The sequence below is a fragment of the Semicossyphus pulcher genome, unplaced genomic scaffold, assembly GCF_022749685.1.
Source record: "Semicossyphus pulcher isolate SPU_LCO1_2020_fin unplaced genomic scaffold, fSemPul1.0.p SCAF_16, whole genome shotgun sequence".
NCBI classification, from domain to species: domain Eukaryota; kingdom Metazoa; phylum Chordata; class Actinopteri; order Labriformes; family Labridae; genus Semicossyphus; species Semicossyphus pulcher.
In genome coordinates this window covers 24,467,425-24,486,529 of record NW_027211670.1, presented here as the reverse complement: position 1 = coordinate 24,486,529, position 19,105 = coordinate 24,467,425, and the positions used below count along the sequence as shown (strand labels likewise).

The window sequence follows — 19,105 nt, the reverse complement described above, 5'->3', positions numbered from 1 at the left end:
AGATAATAACGTGCAGTGTCTTGTAGAAAGCAGATGTTTCAGAGTGTTTTTGTAGAAGTAAAAATACAGTTCAGGTTTTTGTTTGGTTCCTGAACTCTTCCTGAACTCTTCCTGAACTCTTCCTGAACTCCTCTGCACGTCAGTTTCTTCTCAGGTCAAACTCTTTGAGTCCTGCTGAGATTAAGAGCAGATCTACTCTCTTAATTACACTTTCTGTGCTCTCTCTCTTTTGAAAGAAATTGGTCTGAAAAACGGCTCAAATCAATACTTTGTTTCTTTCGAGGGATGCAGCGTCAGACAGTCGTCGGGTCAACCACTTTGTTTCAGACTAAATTACCTCAACACCTGTACGATGGATACAATACGTTCGTGGTCCCCAGAGGAGTCATTCTCGTGACTTCTGTGATCCTCAGACTTTTCCTCTTGAAACGTCTCAACATCTTCTTGATGGTTTGATATTAAATTGTGTGCAGACGCTCGAGTTCACATAAAATGCGTTACCCTAAATTTGATCTCCTGACTTTTCCAATTATTGAGTCGTTATCAGAAACGTGCGAGGTGAGGCGAGGCAGCCTTGATACAGGACCAATAAAACGCAGAGGCTTTTCAAAGTTCTTTCTGTTGGGAAAGAAATTGAAAGAAAAGAAGAAAATTAACAATAAGCAAGAAACTGTCTGGACGCCGGTTTGGCTCAGCGGTTAGATCGCGTCCCACATACAGAGGCTACAGTCCTCGATGCAGCGGCACCAGGTTTGGCCCCTCCCTATATTTCTGACCTCTTATCCCCCACGAGTCAGGTCGCAGTCTGAGATCCTCTGGTAGTGCACTGCTGGTCATTCTGAGGTCTAGGCTGAAAACAAAAGGTGACAGGGCTTTTGCTGTCCGAGCCCCCAGACTGTGGAACAACCTGCCAGAGGAGATCAGACTTGCGGAGTCAGTCTCACTACTTCAGACATACCTTCACAAAAAGCTTTCACTCTGTGATGTTGTTTCATTTCAATTTATTTCCAATTTTATTATCATTAATTCTACTTGTCTGTCTGATTTTATTGTCTTAATTTTTATTATCATTATTATTATTATTATAAAGACTTCATTCTCCACCCTGTCGCACTGACATGTTACTACAGGAGCCCAGAATGGACAAACCAAACCCTGGCTCTAGAGTGAGCGTTTTTTCTGTTTCGTCAGCACTGTAGCTTTTCTCTTAAAGGCGAGGCTGATGGGAGAGAGAGGTTGTGATGCAGCTAAGTCCCACCTGCTGCTCCTTTAAAACATCACTGAGTCTAAAGTAGGATTCCTCCTGAATAATTGCGTTTTACAGTTTGTTCCACGCTGCGCAGTGGTTTGTAAAACTCACAGAACTTTACGCCTCTGGAGAGTTTTCACAGCAGCAAATATTTCCTCTTTTGTTTCACAGTAAACAGAAGAAAAATGGTGTTTTTCTTAGAAAGCGAACCCTGAGGGACGCGACCCTTCGTGGATTTAATCGACCCCAGTGAATGTGTTTGTTGTTATTCTGTTTTCGGGCTGTCGGCTGTTATTGTGAACGATATATGTCAAACTCGTCGTGAGGGAATTCCAAACAAACAACCCTTTGGAGTCAAGAATGACCTTATTACATTTTGATGGTCAAAGGTCAAGGTCAATCACATCTTTGGGCATACAGATGTTTTTAAGGATGAAACGATGAAGTGATGACATCTTTATGTCCAAAAGCTCAAAGGTCAACTTTCCTCTGACATCATGACGTTCTAGAGAAAAACAACTTTTTATAGATTTAATCAATCCCAGAACTCAGGAGCAGAAGGGGAGAGTGTGACCTTATTCCACGTTTGGTTGGACGCTGAATGATTAACCTTGAAACTGTTGTGACTGTCGATCTGAAATCTGCGTTTTAGCTTCTTTGCCGCAGCCTTCATTTTGCCGTTAAGCTTAAAAGGATTATTTAAGCACCTTATGTCTACCGCAGAGGGAAGTATTCATATTGTCTCTCGTCATGGGGACAACTTTGTCCTCTATCAGAATCATCTTTATTGCTTGAGCACATAAAAGTAATTTGACTCCACACAGCAGAACAAAACAACAAAGCTTAACAAAGTCAAATCAAATCAATTTTAAATTATCTCTACATCAAAAATCTGCCTCCGGGGGCCTTGCAGTCCGCACAGAGAGAGACGTGAGGTGGTTATTACAAATGTGAGTGGTCGGTGGAGGCGGTAATTCTCGTCTCATGCGGGGCGGCTGTCGGTATCAGACAGCCTGGCAGAGCTGCGAGCACGGCTGCGGACTTATTACCTCCTGACGGCTCACCCCCGCCTGTCTGTGCAGATACTTGTCAGAACTATGCGACGGGTTTCCACAGGTCCAGGCAGTCCTGATAATCCAGATCCAGGTCCAGATTATATTCAGTCTTATATATTAACTCCACGTGAATCTGAGTGGACTATCTTTAAGCTGTGATCATGCGGTGCATCATCAGAGAGTGTGAACTCTGGTGAAATGACAGCGACTGCTTGTTAATTGGCTGAACATCCTGCTGCTGTCATTGCTTCTCCTCTCTCTCTCTCTCTCTCTCTCTCTCGCTCTCTCTCTCTCTCTCGGTGGGTCTTGGATTTTGAGTATAATTATCCTCGGGTCCCCTTCACATCAGATCTCTTTGTTTTGTTTGATAACGTATTTATGCATGTCGAGTTCGGACGGGTTTCCCACGGGTCTGAAACAGATTAGCGCCCGAACAGGCAAACAAACATCCACCCATGGATGGTTGGATGAAAACTGGATGCAGCATTGTTCATTCCTCTAGAGACACTGGAAAAAAACCCATGCCCAATGGAGGGGACATCAATCAGCAACATCAATCAGCATCACAATGTGCTGCCAAGTGCGGAAAAGCTAACAAAAGTCTGTAGCTACTTAAAACAATACATTTCAGCATGCAGTTTGTTTATTTCAGTTTGTCTAGAGAGGAACAGACAAACTCACGACTGTCAATCAGCGAGATAAGGCCAGAAAAGTTCGACTAATTTAGCTTAACAATGACGCCTGATTCGGCTGAATTTTACAACTCTTGTGACACTGTGATTTAAATAAAGGCCTTTTAAGTGTATTTTTCTTTCATGAAAGGATAAAAAATCTTTTAAGGCATGACACACTCAGAAGTTGTAATTACACACTTTGGCCTCTGTGTCAAATTAGCTTCAAAGCTGTATTTTATCCCCCACATGAAAGTGCTCTGAGAACATCAGTCTGCAGGGCTGCAGCGCACGCTGAGGTCGCATTATCAGCAACGTTTCTCTGGATTTTAATGACCTGAGGAGGAGCTAACAATTGTTGAAGGCGTCTTCTGATGTTCCCCGTGAAGCAGCTGCAGGATGGCGGCTTACAGATTAACAACGCTCACACCAGGAGACAGTCATCTGTGCGTTTATTCTTCAGTAATAGCACAGGGTGTCACGCTCTGTCTTTGTCCAGGAAATATGCTAATGAGGGACATTAGAGAGATTATCAGCAGTGAAAGCGTCTACAATCAGAGAGCACGTTAGCAGAGATATATCATTACATTTTTAAGCAGTTTAAGCTTTAAACTCGCTACTTTAACCACTTTCAGGAGAGCATCAAAACTCATCACACTGATCATAACGACTCTCAAACTGATGGTTCACAAAAGCCTTTTAATGGTCGTTCATTCAACATTCTGGAAACACATCAGAGGAGCTCAAAGAAAAACACATAAAACGTTACCATCTTTTTATATCTCACTAAATGTTTCACTATAACACTTTAAATGTTCAATCAAAACCTTACCAATAAAACAAACGAGATGCATTTTTAACTTAACTAAACTTAACATTTAGAAGCTTCTCGCTTCTGATTGGCCAGCTCTCCGAAGCCTGCTGAGGCTGCACTTTGTGACATCGTGTAGAAAAAACAGTGTGAAACCTGGCGTTCACAGCAGCCTGCAGACTGAGCTGAGAAGCCTGGGGATTTCTCAAACATACTTTTACCTGCAGATTTGGAACGTCACCCACGTTTAGTCTGAACATCCAACATCCTAACATTATGTCTTAAAATGTTAAGTATGTTGTTAAGTATAATCAACATCGGCTCTGTTGAAACAGCATTCAGTTCCGTGGAGGTAAAATTCACATTAAATGTAACTCGGTGCGCTCTCATGTCAGCAGTATGTCTAACACACTTGCTGCAGATAGCTAACAGATAGCTAACAGATAGCTAACCAGCTGTCACACATTGAAAAGCTCTGCAAAACCTGACCTGCAAATGTCACTAAAGGTCAGTTCAGTCGCTGCTCGTTCTTCATCGCCCTGCTTACCACACACTGTCTGTCTGTTTGCATTGTGAGCCTGTGCAGCCTGCAGCTCAGCTGTCAATCAAACATGTACACCACTAACAGACTGCTGCAGCATTTATACTGTATTTTAATTATACATCTTAGCCTCGCAGTGATTGAGGAAAAACTAACAGTAGATTTGTAAATCTGTTTGAAAACGTGTCCCAGTCAAGATAGGACGTCAATGACATCAACGTAAACCAGAATATGTAGTATAATGCACCTGTTTTTACATGAATGATCCGTTCATCTGCACAGAAAGGGGAAAATGCTCACTATTTTTCATAAAGTAAAGATTAAGTCTTCAAAATATCTTGTTTTAATTCAGACAAACCCACAGATATTTAGTTTGTTGTCGTATTTAATCTTATGAGACAGGTGTTATGTCGTTGACTCCTCAGAGTCCTGTTTGTGCATTCAAATCTGTATGTTTAACACATTATGTGCATGTTAAGCTCGGATGCAAACCTGATATGTACCTATTATTTATTTACTTTCACTGTAGGAGCATCCTGTTCACTTTTAGCTCGTCATGCACCAAAAAAAGAGCGGCATGAACATGTCAGATTATTTTCTGCCTGAGGGACGACTTCAAATGCTCATGTTAACATACTGATGATAATATAATCCTCATAACTCAGTGACGTTAATGCCTCCGAGCATCTTAAACCCAACAGGATATATGAGCACATGAAGCCAGGGAGTGCTGTCATGTCTCTGTCAATCTGAAACACAGATGATTGATGAGCACCTTAAAGGCAGACTGAGCAGAACATGTCTGTAAACACAACAGTCAAAGTCGGGCCCGCCTCCTCGCCTCTATGACAACAACAGCTTCCTCTTGGTGCAGGTTTATTATTGGACACAAAGATTTATCCCCAGGGAACAGGGTCTCCCTCCTCGCACTGCTGCAGGGTCACATTTGGTGATTGACAGGGATTATTTTAAAGTCCAAACACTGAAAATCCTTCTGCCTTGAACCCTTCCCTGATCTCATTAATATGAGATAAAAGTCATAAATATCATAACAGAAGTCATTATACCGGCATAAGGTGCTTATTGATTTGTTTCTTTGATGGTAACGTGGTTCAACGGAAGCGAACAGATTGGTATTTTTGCTTTATAGGTTCAGTATAAATTGATTTTCTATCAGTTCATGAATTGATTTATTGACTTTTAGCTTCAGAAGTAAAACTAAATGCTGCTAAATCTCTATTAAACATCAAACAAAGATTTTCTGATTGTTGTGGCCAAAAATGCATGATATTTAAAAAGTTTAAAAACTTTGCGGCGTATTGAGGATTTTTTTCCCCAAAGATTTCAGTTTCGTTCTCTTTTGCGACACTTATGGTGATAAACAGTAATTGCACTTCCCAGATATTCCCAGACAGTGCTGCATGTGTGACGTCCACGGTTGGCTCCGGTTTTAACTCTCGATTTTCCTGACTGACGGTCGCTAATGTGCTAAAGTTAACAATAGAACTTCCATGTGTGCTCCCTCGGTCGTGCCACATAAACAGAGAGGGGAAGAAGGATAATGGAGAGTTTTACAAATAGATTAGAGGCGCTGATGGAGAGGGAAAAGTTTGGTGTGTGTATGTGCATGTGTGTGTGTGTGTGTGTGTGTGTGTCTGTGTGTCCGCTGCCCGCAGTTTCACAGACCAGCAGCAGTAGAAGATAAAAACAAGAGACAGAGAAAGATAGATCTGATCATTAGTCCCGTAATGATCTATATTTGATCATTTGTTTTGAATAAATAGATGCACTGAGCTGAGGCAGGTAAACAGTGGGCGTGCAAACACAGGAGTATGAAACACAATACAGTTATAGTGGACAAATGTGAGATACTAACATATTAGACTAATAATCATAACATACAACAATTGGACGCATTTGAAAACCTATGAATAAAGGAGACCGATATTTTTTACACAATAACTGAATGACATGAACAAAAGATTTGATGCACCTTTATGTGTCTTTAAAACCAGATTTTAGCTTCTTAAAGATTTCAAATGAAGAGCATTGTTCCTTTAAAGACAAAAGAGGAAGAAGCTTCAGCAGATTCATATTTTATTCTGCTTTTTATTTATTAACGCAGAAGGACGAGTCAGTTTGGACATGTTTAAAATTCAGGCCCTCTCTCTTATCCAACATGGATCTGTCTGTGATGTGGATCTATGTGGGGCACTGCAGCACTCTGAAGGTAAAACAAACACCAGCCAGGGAAATACAGTAAACACAATTAAGACAAATTTAGGAGATAAAAGCAAATGTGTTTGTGGGTAATTTAAACCCCCAGAGGACCCCCGAGGAGAGAGCGCGAGAGAGAGAGGCGGGAGGTAATTCAGCTGCAGCTCGGCGCTAATGTGACACTGCGAGCTTCATTTCACCTTCAGGATTAATATACGCTCTGTTCAAGCTAAAGAAGCTAAAGATCAGAGAGAAAAGGCTTCAGGATGCAGGATGGTGATGTTTGCTTCACACAAGAATTCATAATGAATCATGGTGAGGTATTTCCAAGCAACGAGATGAGAGCAATCAAGGGAAGAGCATTTACAAAAGACCACACCTGAGCTGTTCACCGTCCTTTCCTTACAGAAAGGCATTCTTCTGTTGATTCAGAACAACCTCACAGGCGTAAATTGATCTCCTCAAGGCCTCACATTCATCCCTCTGAGCTGTAAGTACCAATTTGTTAGCATCCAGGGACACCTAAGGGAAACAATAACAGTTGTTTCGTAAACACTTAACAGCACAAATATTTAAAAAAGGGTCAAAGGAGGTGAAATACACCTCGGTGAAAGTGCCTTAAACATGCATTCCTTCTCATTCCCTCCCTCAGTAAACATTTTCCGAATGAGTTTATGGTCTCAATCATTAGTTTCAAGTCTTCTTCAACAAAGCATGATGTCACTGAGACCATAAAACGGGAGGATTAAGGGCGGGGCTATCTGGTCGCTACTAAGGCAGCCTGTAAAATTAGGAGGGAGATGTTACATTGGTATCTACCAACGTCTGTATATAAAGATTGAGGATGCATCTCCACCTCTTCTCCTCTCGTAGTACGAAAAAGCCAAACCCCCCCCGGAGCGGGCGCTGCCATCTTGCTCATCTGTATCCAGAGTGTGTGCAGTAGAGATCGGCACCTTTACCTTCTCTCCTCTCGCTCGGGACTCAGGAACAGAACGCTGCAGGAGCCCCATTTGTCGACAGGGCTGTCAATCATGAGGCCACACCCCCTTTTTATAGCATCAAATAACTAATTAAAAATAAACTTGTCAGAAAAATGAAGACTTGGACATAAATCAGCATGATAAGAACTAACTATAACGACAGGAACCATGTTTGAGAAAAATGTATTTGACGTGTCCCATCTGTTAACATGGAGGAGGCGGGCTTTATGAGCTATACTGCAGCCAGTCAGCAGGGGGCAATAGAGAGGGTTTGTTTACACTTTTGGGGAGCTGTCACGTCGTCCATCTTTGTATAAAGGATATGATATTTACCAAGTCTTCTAAATATGGTCACTTCTGACTCCAAAAAATCCAAGGTGTCAAATGCCAAATTTAAGGCTAAAAAAGGGGCGTTCAAAAACAAATGGATGTCGTCATGACGGCTCTTCCACTCCTTTGATACGGTCTATGATATAAATGTAAATACAAGGTAAAAATGCTGAACTAAGAGCCTTTTTGTTCACCTGACTACCTCAGTGTTAGTATGAAACCAATAAATTGAGTCAATTAAGTAGAATTTTAAACTTATTTCTGTCATCTGTGCTGCGAAAGCATCTGATTTCCACGCAGTAAGAGAAAGGAAAAGTGTGTCCCCCCCTCAGATTTAGATCCCAGCACACTACGGAGCGTCTCTCCTGCCGGGCCGCTGACAGCGCTGTCAGCCGACGAGTCAATCACAGCGCCCGCTCCGGAGCAGAGCGCGTCAGAGCGGAGTGGCTCACGCTATCCGGCCTCACGCTGCCCTCCGCTGCTGTCAGTCTCCTCTGCCTCCATCAGAGTCAGCTCTGTGGTTTGTGGTCACTTTCAGTTTGCTCTTCCTGCAGTGCTCTGTGTACAGTGACACAGCAAAGATACTATTAAGGAAGCACCTGATGTTTGTAGTGAGCTAAAACAATTGTTAGCATCACATGAGCACAGTATTGCAGTCGTGTGTCGTCGTCTGTGCCTGACAGACAGCGAGCAGAGAACGAGGAGATTCAGGCTGAAGCTTCAGTTTACGCTTGAGTTCATCAGAGACATCAGGCTACGATCGATTCCTGTGTTTCTATGTACAGCAGGGCAGCCGGGCTGCTGGCTCTCTTTCACTCTCTGCTGTATTTTCTCGGCTGTAATTTATGTTACAATATTCCAACCAGCAGCACATAAAAGGTTACAGTGTCAGCTATAAATACATGCGTTTAATGCAAATAAATGTTTTATAAAATGAGCTGAGCCTTGATTAAATTTGTGTTTTGGATTTTTGCCAAACAGGCCTGCAGTGAGGTGTTCCTGCCCTGATTTCTGTCTATCAGGAACATCTCAGGCTGCACCTTCCTCGTGCTGTCTGCTGCAGTTTATGACAAAATAATAATTTAATGTTTTATTATTCTACTATATACTTCTACTTTTACAACTGCGACTGATACTACTCATCAGTTTACTTCCTTATTATAATTGACATTTTAAAGATATAATCTCAAAGATCTCAGTTTCGTTCTCTTTGGCGCCACCTGTGGTGATAAACGGTAATAGCGGGAGCACACTCCCCAGATATCCAGACAGTGCTGCATGTGTGACGTCCACGGTCGGCTCCGGTTGTAACTCTTGATTTTCCTGGCTGACGGTCGCTTTCCTTTTCAGACTGTTTGCTTCATCTGAGCGTCGAGTTTGTTTCTTCTTCTTTGGATTTTCACTTCTTGTTGAAGTTGTATCTGTAGTCATCCATCTTTTCTTTGTTTGTTCAGCCATAGTAGATTACTGTTTACTCGCAACACTGGCAGAGAGCGGAAAAGCAGCCCCTTAGCTCCGCCTACCCTCTCTGGCAGACCAACCACTCAGAACGAACTGGACACAAAACACAAAGGAAAGTTGTGTATCTGTAAAATATAAATAGGATCAGTAGAAGAGATTACCATCTGTGGCTTCATGCTCTGACAAACAAGGTTTAGGGCTGATCTCTGTTAAGTCAAACTTGGCAGAAGACGTAGAATTAAAGACGTGTTAGTGGTTTTAATAGTGTTAGTGGAGTTAGGACAATGATAAGTGGCTTCAGGTGCACACGGGGACAGAGTGATGAGTCTATTGCGGACACTTAAAGCCTGCTGCCGTCCTCACATTCAGAGCGAGTTCACTGCAGACGTCTTCCTCACTTTTTGTCCGAGTCGTCGGTGCAGAAAGAAGCTGAATTTCTGAGTCTTATTTCAGCTGCAGATCAACTCGAAGCCAAAGACAAATCCATGAAATCCATTACAGACGAGAGAAGGAGCTGAAATTGGATTCTGAAAGTCTCGTCTCTGCTCCGGTTGCAGATAACATGAAGGGTCACCAACTGGAACCAAAACCTGAAATATCAAATCTGAAAAGCAGAAAGTGTCGCCGTCTTTACTCACTTTAAAACTTTATTATTCACAGCGAGCAGGTGACTGAAAGACAAAGTACAGCGTGCAGGGGGAAGTTTTCAGATCCTTTAATGATGGAAAAGTTCTGCTTCAACTATCTACAAATTCTCCCTGACAAGTAAGAAGTAAAACCTTGAACAACTTGTTCTGAGCAACTTTTATTGTGAAAGGAAACTTTAAGTGTCCTTTTTGTACAAGGCTGATAACAAAGTGGTACTCCAGCTGAAAGAGAGGAAGGTCACACCTTGAAGAGAAGACGGACTAAACAGCTCTTTGTGCAGAGATGAAATGAAACAACAGTGGTCAGTGGAGGTGCTTCACTACACGCTCATTGTGTGCTTCCTCTCAGCTCTTTAGTAAGAATGTCAAAGATTTCGCTGATTAATGAAAGTTTCTCGCAAAGAAAAGACTCTAACCTTAATCCCAACAGAACTATAGTCTTTGTAATATCTCAGACTAGCAAATTTAAGAGATTATAGAGTCCAACCCCAGCAGCCACAACCTCGGGGTGGTTGTGTGTTGCATCAGCCTCCGTCCACACAACGAAACGACTAAAGCCTCTGATTTAAAGTAGTGTAGTTGTATATTTTGTCTGTAATGCAGGTTTGTGTTCTTTCAGTATCCGTCACGAGGTCGTAGGGTAACTTCCATGTGTGGTGGTAACCCCTGGGGCAAACGGGGAGCGTAGAAACGTGTGTTTCTGCAGCAGAGGCTCGCTCAGTCTTTCTCCTCTATGCAGTCTTCTTCTTGTGTGCAGAGAGGCTGAATCTGCTCCGAGCTCCGTGCCATGCTCGCCTGTGTGAGCAGCAGAGCCGACAGGGCAGAGAGGAGACACAGGTGAATGGAGAGGGAGTGGGCCGTCGGGGCTCAGAAATGTTCCTATAAACATGATTTTACTAGGTTTTGTTTCTCACAAGTTTATGACTTAATTATCTCACAAATTTGCTCTTTTTTTCTGGCAAATGTGGAACTTTAATCTCTGAATTTTTGAGTGGGAATATTAGTCTTCCTCCTGCGCCTTTTGTTTGCTTTATTTTACGATGGCCCTAATACGCTGTCGAAGACGTCAGATCATCGGTTTTAATTATTGATTTTGAAAAATAGTGTATTTGTGACACGGAGGACCCCAGTCAAACAAACCAAAGTCCACCTGTATGCAGTTTAAAGAGATGAAACGGTTTATTCAGTAACATGTCTGTGGAGGTGTCTGTGTTTAGTAAGTAAAGCACAATGTTTAGAGAGCAGGTTGTTGGAGCAGAATGGATCCTCGACAGGCTGAGCGGGTCTTGTCTCACCTGTTATCACAATTATTACACGGCTGTTTACTTAAAGCTATAATAAGTAGGATTTTCTTTTGTTTTGCTTTGCACGGGACGCATTAGGAGGGGCGCTGTTGTGGTTCCCTGAGCCAATCACAGCGTACAGGCGAGTGTGGGAGTGGTTCAAATTAGCAACTGGGTCCCATTCAGATTGGCGGACAGCATGCTAGCACAAAGGTAACAGGGATGCTGTCGGTGTTAGCTCGGCGGGGTGGGCGTGTTCTCGCACGAGAGATTGAGAGTGAGCTTCTGGTGACGAAGAGCCCAGGAGGAGGGGCCCAGTTCGAATGTGTTGTTGACAAAATGCAGGAAAAATCCGACTTATTATACCTTTGAAAACAATCATTTTAAGCTTAGCGTGTCCCAAATACAGAGGCTCCAGTCCTGGACGCAGCAGCCCTGGGCTTGACTCCCACCCTCGGCCCTTGGCCACTTGTCATCGCCACTCTCTCCCTGCCAAACAGCCACAAAGTCACCTGATGCACACTGGCCCAAAATACTTTTACTGTGAAAGAGACGAGTCTAGAATAGCAAACCAGTCCAAAACCATTGGAGCCATTAAGTCCTAAAGTTGTAAAACTTGCAGAGTTTAAAGAAATGCTCCTGAACCTGCACTGTAATCCACAATAGGCATAACTTTTCTAACTTTTCTACTTACAATCTGTTTTTCCCCGAGGCGACATTAACTACATGACTGATGAAGTTTTCTGTGACGACTGTTTCTAGAAGTCTTGAGGCCCCCAAAGACCAAAGTCAACAGTCCTTAGACGTTAATGTGTTTGTAAAATGAGGGTAAAAGTAGAACATTTTAATTAAGTAACTTATGATTATATGAATTAAAAGACAATTAAAATAGTTGCAATATAATTTTCTCTCAACACAAACTAAAGGGGTTACAGAAGAAGTAAAAGTACAACGTTCCCATCTGAGATATAGCCGAGAAGAAGTATAACATTTCAAAATAAAAGACTTCCTCTGCTTTGTTTCAAAGTAAAAGCAGATTCCACCAGTGCAGCTGCAGTCTGATGTTTGCGAGTGGTAAAGTTGCAGCTGACACTTTGTCTAAAAATAAAACTGTGCTGCTAAAAATGCTGAACAGAAGTCAATCCTCGCTGTGTGTGAGCGCGTCCCTGCTGTACTCTGAAGCAGCTCGTCCGTGAAGCCGGCTGGATTTCCAGAATTAGATGGTGACAAATCCTCCGCTTACGTCTCGGACCTGGAGACGTGCTTTTGTTTCACTCTGTGCATCTTTTTTTTATCAGAGCTGGATTCATTAAACTGAACACACACACAGCTGCCAGTTTAACCCCTTTAAGTCCAGAGTCCAGCTGGCATCACAAATGTTTTATTTGTCTGGTAAATGTCTCTACATCGTCCGGCTGGGCTGCATGTGTGAACCCAAACATCGGAATTTTTCATCCCGACTTCATGCAGACTTTTTCCTGCCAGCTTCTTGGTAAAATGTCCGCAAGAAGTCGGGGTGAGCCGATGTGTGAACGCAGCAGATAATAGTCCACTTTGAGCGAGTGGACGCGGTGATGTTTACATCATGTGACCGGCGTGAAACCAGAAGAGATAACACAACAGGATGATTAGAAACATCCAAGGTTGAGAAGAAGGATCGTTTATAAGATGACAGCAAAGATGTCTGCAGACTGGAGAGGTGAAGAGATTCAGGAGCTGTGAAAGCTGAAGTCTTGCCTCACGGGGTCACCCTAGTTTTACGTCTGTACCACCAGATCACAGCTAAAGTCCCATGAGACATCAGGCAGGCCGTGACTGTAACAATAATCCTGATAACAACCTTTCACACCTCTGAAGCTCACTGATGAACACACAACATGTCTCCTTCTTCCAAATCAAACGGTTGCAGAAAAAGACAGACGAAGATGTTTTTCAGAGCTCGACTAATGCAAAGAAAACAAGTTCATGTTTAAACAACAGAATGTTTAACTCAGGAGAGTTCACAGATCAATACTTGGTTTGTAATCACAGCTCTCCTGCATCTCTGCATGCTCTCCTCCAGTCTGTCACAGAGCAGCTGGGTGACGTTCGGCCGCTGTTGGAGCAGCTCGGCTTTGTTCGATGGCTTGTGACCATCTGTCTTCCTCTTGATCACATTTAGAAGGTTATTAACGGGGGTCACATCTGGACTGGGCCGGCCATGACGTGTAGAGAGAGACACTGATTTTAGGAACATTTGGAGCGGTCTCTTACTTTTTTCCGGAGATGTATGTGTAGTTTGATGCTGGCCAAGAGTGTTATCAATCTTCACTTCCTGTTTCACCCCATCCGACTATTCTCTTTTAAATTTTCCAAAAGTAGAGGACCAGAGCTTCCAATATAATTCAACATTTTTTACTTTATATTAAGAACATGTGAGAAGTAGGCCTAATAATGTGTATGTAAATCAAATGCACGGCTCAAGCAGCCAGAACTACGACGATCGACAACACAGGAATGTACCGAGGTTGATCCTGACATATTTAAGAGATCTTTAAACAGGTTTCATGTTCTCAGGGATGTTTCCCCCCGAGGTCAAATGTTCGATTAATGCCTTCCTGGGTCTGTTCGTTGAAATGACTCGCCTACAACGACTCTCCTGATGCCAAGCTCTTAGAAACCTGTGCTAGTTTTCTTGATGTTACATATTGATACCTCCACAGTGGCACCGATTTTTTAAAGACCATTCAAGCTGCATATAAGATGATCAATCTGAGGAATCTTTACAGTGTTAATGTACATAGGACCAAAGGAACACAGGGATGCCCCTTCTAAAACATCATTAAATATGAAGACCTTTCACATGGTCTCATTCCTGCTGTTGTGCCGTGATGTTTCTGACTCATGTTCCAAAAAAGAAATAAAAGCTAACGAGTGTTATAAATTCTGCTCTGAAGATCAGAGGCGACAGGCTGAACTTGAGGTAACCTTCTTGGAAGAAACCTAATTGAAGCGATCAACACGTGCTAATCATGCTAATCATTAGCGGCTCCTCGTTAACTGTGATGCTCCCTCACACGGTCGCAGCCTGTTGCCAAACATACGCAGGGAGGGGCCGACAGACGTCCAGGGGGCGCTGTCCAGACCGCTCAGCCGCTGACTTGTGACGGCAGCCCGCAGCGCCGCACGCCCTCCTCTGGGTTCGTGACTCAGTCTGGCGTTGCTATCTTTGTTGATGCACGTCCAGCCGCACCCGGAGACCCTCTGCACGCTTTGTAGCCGAGCTCGACTTTCCCTTAATGGCCCCCAGAGGAAGGCTGCTGGATTCTCACATGTATGTTAGAGCACGTGTGTGTGTGTGTGTGTGTGAATGCGCTTTGTTTGTGTGGATGTTTGGTGAAAGAGGAGGATGAGGAAGAGGAGGACGAGTGTAGCTTTATTTAGACAGATGCTCGCGGTCAGGCGGGTGGCAGAGATCATCACCCCGGCTCACCCTCCTGCTCACTCACAAGGAATTCATCTTTTTATTGAATGAGCTCGAGCTCGAGCTCGAGCTCAGCGGAGCGTTCGTTTGATTTGAATTCATGAGTCTGTGTAGGCATGCAGACGGGCGACACCAAAAATAGAAAACACAAAAGAGAAAGAGCCAAAAAGAAATGTGACGAGCAGCTTTATACCTCTGTTCTTGTTTCTGGTACAGGCAATGAAACCCAAATCCACAAAAGCTTTTAAACTAGGAAATAAAAGGTCTGATGTGCAGAAGAATCAGCATCAAGTTTCTGTAAACTTTTCTTATTATTGGGCAGATATCCATCCATTATGTATACCACTTATTCTGTTCAGGGTCGCTGGGGGCTTCAGCCTATCCCAGCTGTCATTGGGCGAGAGGCGGGGTTACACCTGGACTGATCACCTGTCAATCACAGGGCTGACACACGGACACAGACAACCTTTCACGCTCACGCTCACAGAGTCACCAGTGAACCTAACGAGCATGTCTTTGGACTGTGGGAGGAAGCCGGAGTACCTGGAGGGAACCCACGCATGCACGGGGAGAACATGCAAACTCCACGCAGAAAGGACCGCTACATCCAAACAGGGGTTCGAACCAGGAACCTTCTAGCTGCTGCGCAAACCACTGCACCACCGAGCAGCCCAGGCTCAGAAATATTAGGTATAATTTTGCAGTTCAATCACAGGAACAAAGCCACACAGTTGTTTAGTATCAGCCCTGTCTGTATTTACAGCTGCGTTTGTGTCGCTGCAGTTGTCTATTTATTCAGCTAACAGTTTAATTGGGCAGCTGATGATCTTTTTTTGGGGGGGGCGGGTGTTCAGCGTCGGCTGAGGTAGTTTAGTTCTGTGATAATACAGCACTAGCTAACTTACAGAGCCAACATTTAGCATAGCATTCATAGGGGCATCAAAGCTAACGCTGCATGTGTCTGCTAACTCCTCACTGTGACATGGATAGCATAGCATTCGTCACTCACCGTTTAGTGACATGTTTCACTGTGTAATAAGATGGCTTCTGCTTCCTCTGATTCTGACTTAGTCGACTCTAACGTACTGATCGTTACATGTGCCATCACTGTGGGCGGAGTCAGAGAGATGTCAATCAAAGCGTGACAGGCCACGCCCACACCATCTGGAGAAGTTGTCTAATCAGTTTGTTTGACTTATTGTTCTTCTAGTTATGAGCATTTATTTTCACTTAGTTTGGGATTCTTTCTGAGACTCAAATTTATATCATGTTTGCATTTTTACTATTTCAAGCCGAGTTTGCAGAAGCTGTAAGACGATTCTGCAGAAAGAGATCCGAGCAGACTGTGCCGTCCTCAGCAGACCCTCGAGTTGTCTCAAAACCAAACAGAAGCGAGCCAGAACACACACCCAGCGTGAAAGCTGGCATCGGCTCCCCTCAGCGCATGCAGCCTGCGGTTTCTCAGGAGCTGTTCCAGATTTCCTTTAAATGATAATGAGGTGGCAGCAAACTTTTCCACGAACAGCAGGGACGCATGTTTTCAGAACACAGGTACAGCTGCTCACCTGAATTTTATTTCAGAGTGGAAAGATGCAGTAAAAGAGCTGCCGTCTGGTTTGTGTCAGAAACAGTGTGACTGCAGAGTGTTAGAGTTGTTTGTGAATACGTAAACGTAATTCCTCTTTAACCAGTAAACAAAGAAGCATTCAGACCCCTTACAAGTACCCATACCACAAAGTACAACTGTGAAAGTGTGTGAGTATAAGCAGGAAAATATAAAGTATAAGAGACTTTAAAACTAATCTCAGTGCCACATTGTGCTTCTGCTTCACCTCATGTCACAGGGAAACATGGAACCTTTACTCCACCACATATATCAGCTTAGTTTACTAGTTAATTTGCATATTTTGCAGAATATATTTCCCACATATAAACACATAATAAACATGTTAATAGCTCGGGGAAAAAACTCTCCTAACAACTAATTTCAGTCTCAGTTGTGTCCTTAAAGTTTCCTCTTAAAAAAGTGAGTTATGAATATTTTAATCTACTTTAATGCAAATCGTCTTTTTGAAGAGTTTCAGCTTTTACATTTTACATGACCTCATCGCTGGCTCATGCTTTATTCTTTCTAGTTTCAGTAAGAAGCCGAGAACAATGTGAGCAGAGCTGCTCGTTTCATGCAGGTGGACCAAAGCTACGTGGTAGTGTAACAATAGTTTGTCCCGATGCGTCTGCAACAAGGACTTAACTTACAGAAAATAGGTTGTTTTGGTTGCAGCTCACTGACGATAGACTGTATAAAAAGATGGCCGACATGACAGCTCCCTAAAACCTCTCTACCGCCCCCTGCTGACTGGTTGCAGTATAGCTCATAAAGCCCGCCCCTCTATGTTAACAGATCATAATAGTCATTATAGTTAGTTCTTATCATACTGATTTATGTCCAAGTGTTTTTCTTACAACTTTACTTCTAATTAGTTATTTGATGCTGTAAAAAGGGGGTGTGGCCTCATGATTGACAGCTCTGTTGACAAATGGGGCTCCTGCAGCGTTCTGTTCCCGAGTAGCAGAGTAGAGGAGGAACGGCGAGAGGAGACGTAACTAACACTAACACTACAGTCATTGAACTTTCCATCAGCGTGAATATCTGCTTCAGACCGACACAAGAAGCTGTTCTGCTGCAGACTGAGCCCACCTGAGGGCTCCAACACGCCAAGGACACAAGGTACAGGTGTGTGTCGGGTAGAGGAAGGGGCGGGACGTCAATACTGCGGCTCCACCAGCCGATCTCTACTGCACACACTCTGGATACAGATGAGTAAGACGACAGCACCCGCTCCGGGGGGGTTTTGGCTTTTTTTTGTAAAATTGCAGGAGGTGGAGACGCGTCGGCCATCTTTGTATTTAGTCAACGGCACCAACGCTTTAAAAAAGATCCATGTCGACAGTTGAAAAAGACCAAACATGTGTAATAGTCCTTTAAACATTGTTGTTTTCTTCGATGGCCTGTGAGAAACTTGTCGCTTGTAGTAATTGTTCGGGGAATTCTGAAGGACTGGACGTAGCCTGTGATGAAATCTGAACAAGAGATCAACTGGACACCTCGGAGGAGCACAGGTTTTATTGGCTTTGTGTCTCGGCTGCCCACGTCTGTTGAAACATTGAAACGCATTTTAAATCCACACATCTTAAGGACTGTCTGAATACCTTCTACACCTTCATGCGCCGCGCAGCAGATCCATGCTTACACTAATCTGACTGCCCGGACGTAGACAGTCATATAACCTGCCATTAACTCCCTGTTACAGCAAACAACAAAGTCAGAGCTAACAAGCTACAAGGTGAAAGGATTCAGCCATGATGATGATGGCGTTCACCTTCTCATGTGCAAATGATGGTCAAGTTTATTTCTGACTCTGTTGTGCAGGAACGCGGTCGCAGCGCCCTGGACTTAGCTCCGCCAGGACGATCCTGATTGGTGTAAAGAAATACAAACAAACCAGAGCACGACTTTTCCCCCTTTCGTGCAGATTTACGATGGATTCAAACAGAGTCTTCTCCAGCAGTAGCAGTTCTTTCTATGGACGTCTACACCGACACTAAATAAAGATATTAAAGGAACAATATTGAGCTTCAATCATACCTAATGTGTGTCATTAATCTGTACACAGGCAAACAGAATGGTCATGTGAGTAGATAAACTGCAGCCCTCTGCAGAACCTTTAATGTGTATACTCTCTGAGGTTTTTGGAACACTTGCTGACCTGCATAAACAAGTGAACGCTTCATAACACAGCTCCGAGTTTTGCTCCACTGTTGTGCAAAAATCCCCTCATTTAGTGCAAATAGTGAGTTATTTTCTTCCCTACTAAGGCGGTCTTTTAATTAGACCTCTGCTCAGAATGCACTGAGGGGGAAGATGCTTCTTAGCTGCAGCCATTGATCCGATGAGTTGAAGTGCTAAGTAAGTGTGACTAAATTTGGGTCAGCATATTTGCTCGCGTAGGGCCTCCAATTACAGCAGCGTTTGTGCTCTGCTCTGCGCTTTCAGCCGCGGAGAGGATCCTCTGTGCAGCGGGCTTTGTTTCTCAGCTGTGTGCACGGCTGGCTGGCGTGTGGCGTCTGGAAGTGAATGAAAAGAGGATCGTTTGGCCGCCGGCTTGGAGAGGAGCCTGTGTTCCATCCACATGTACCTCCAGCTCCTGTTTCCAGAGGGAGGATTTAGCACCTGGCACTGAGCAGTGGCTGTTTTTAACACCCATTCAGACGACACAAAGGCTGGCCACGAAGCAAAGATTACAAGTGATATGTAGCAGCGTTCTTACATCCCTTCGAACAATGACATCCACTGTAAGATGCTGCAGACACAAACGTATCTGATGATGATATAA

General features: G+C 43.5%; 1 protein-coding gene across 1 annotated transcript in view; it reads left to right on the top strand.

Annotated features, from left to right (window-relative positions):
- The window catches only part of LOC138593317 (corticotropin-releasing factor receptor 1-like), a 74,945-nt gene that overhangs the window by 11,434 nt on the left and 44,406 nt on the right, over positions 1-19,105 (top strand). The window lies entirely within an intron of this gene.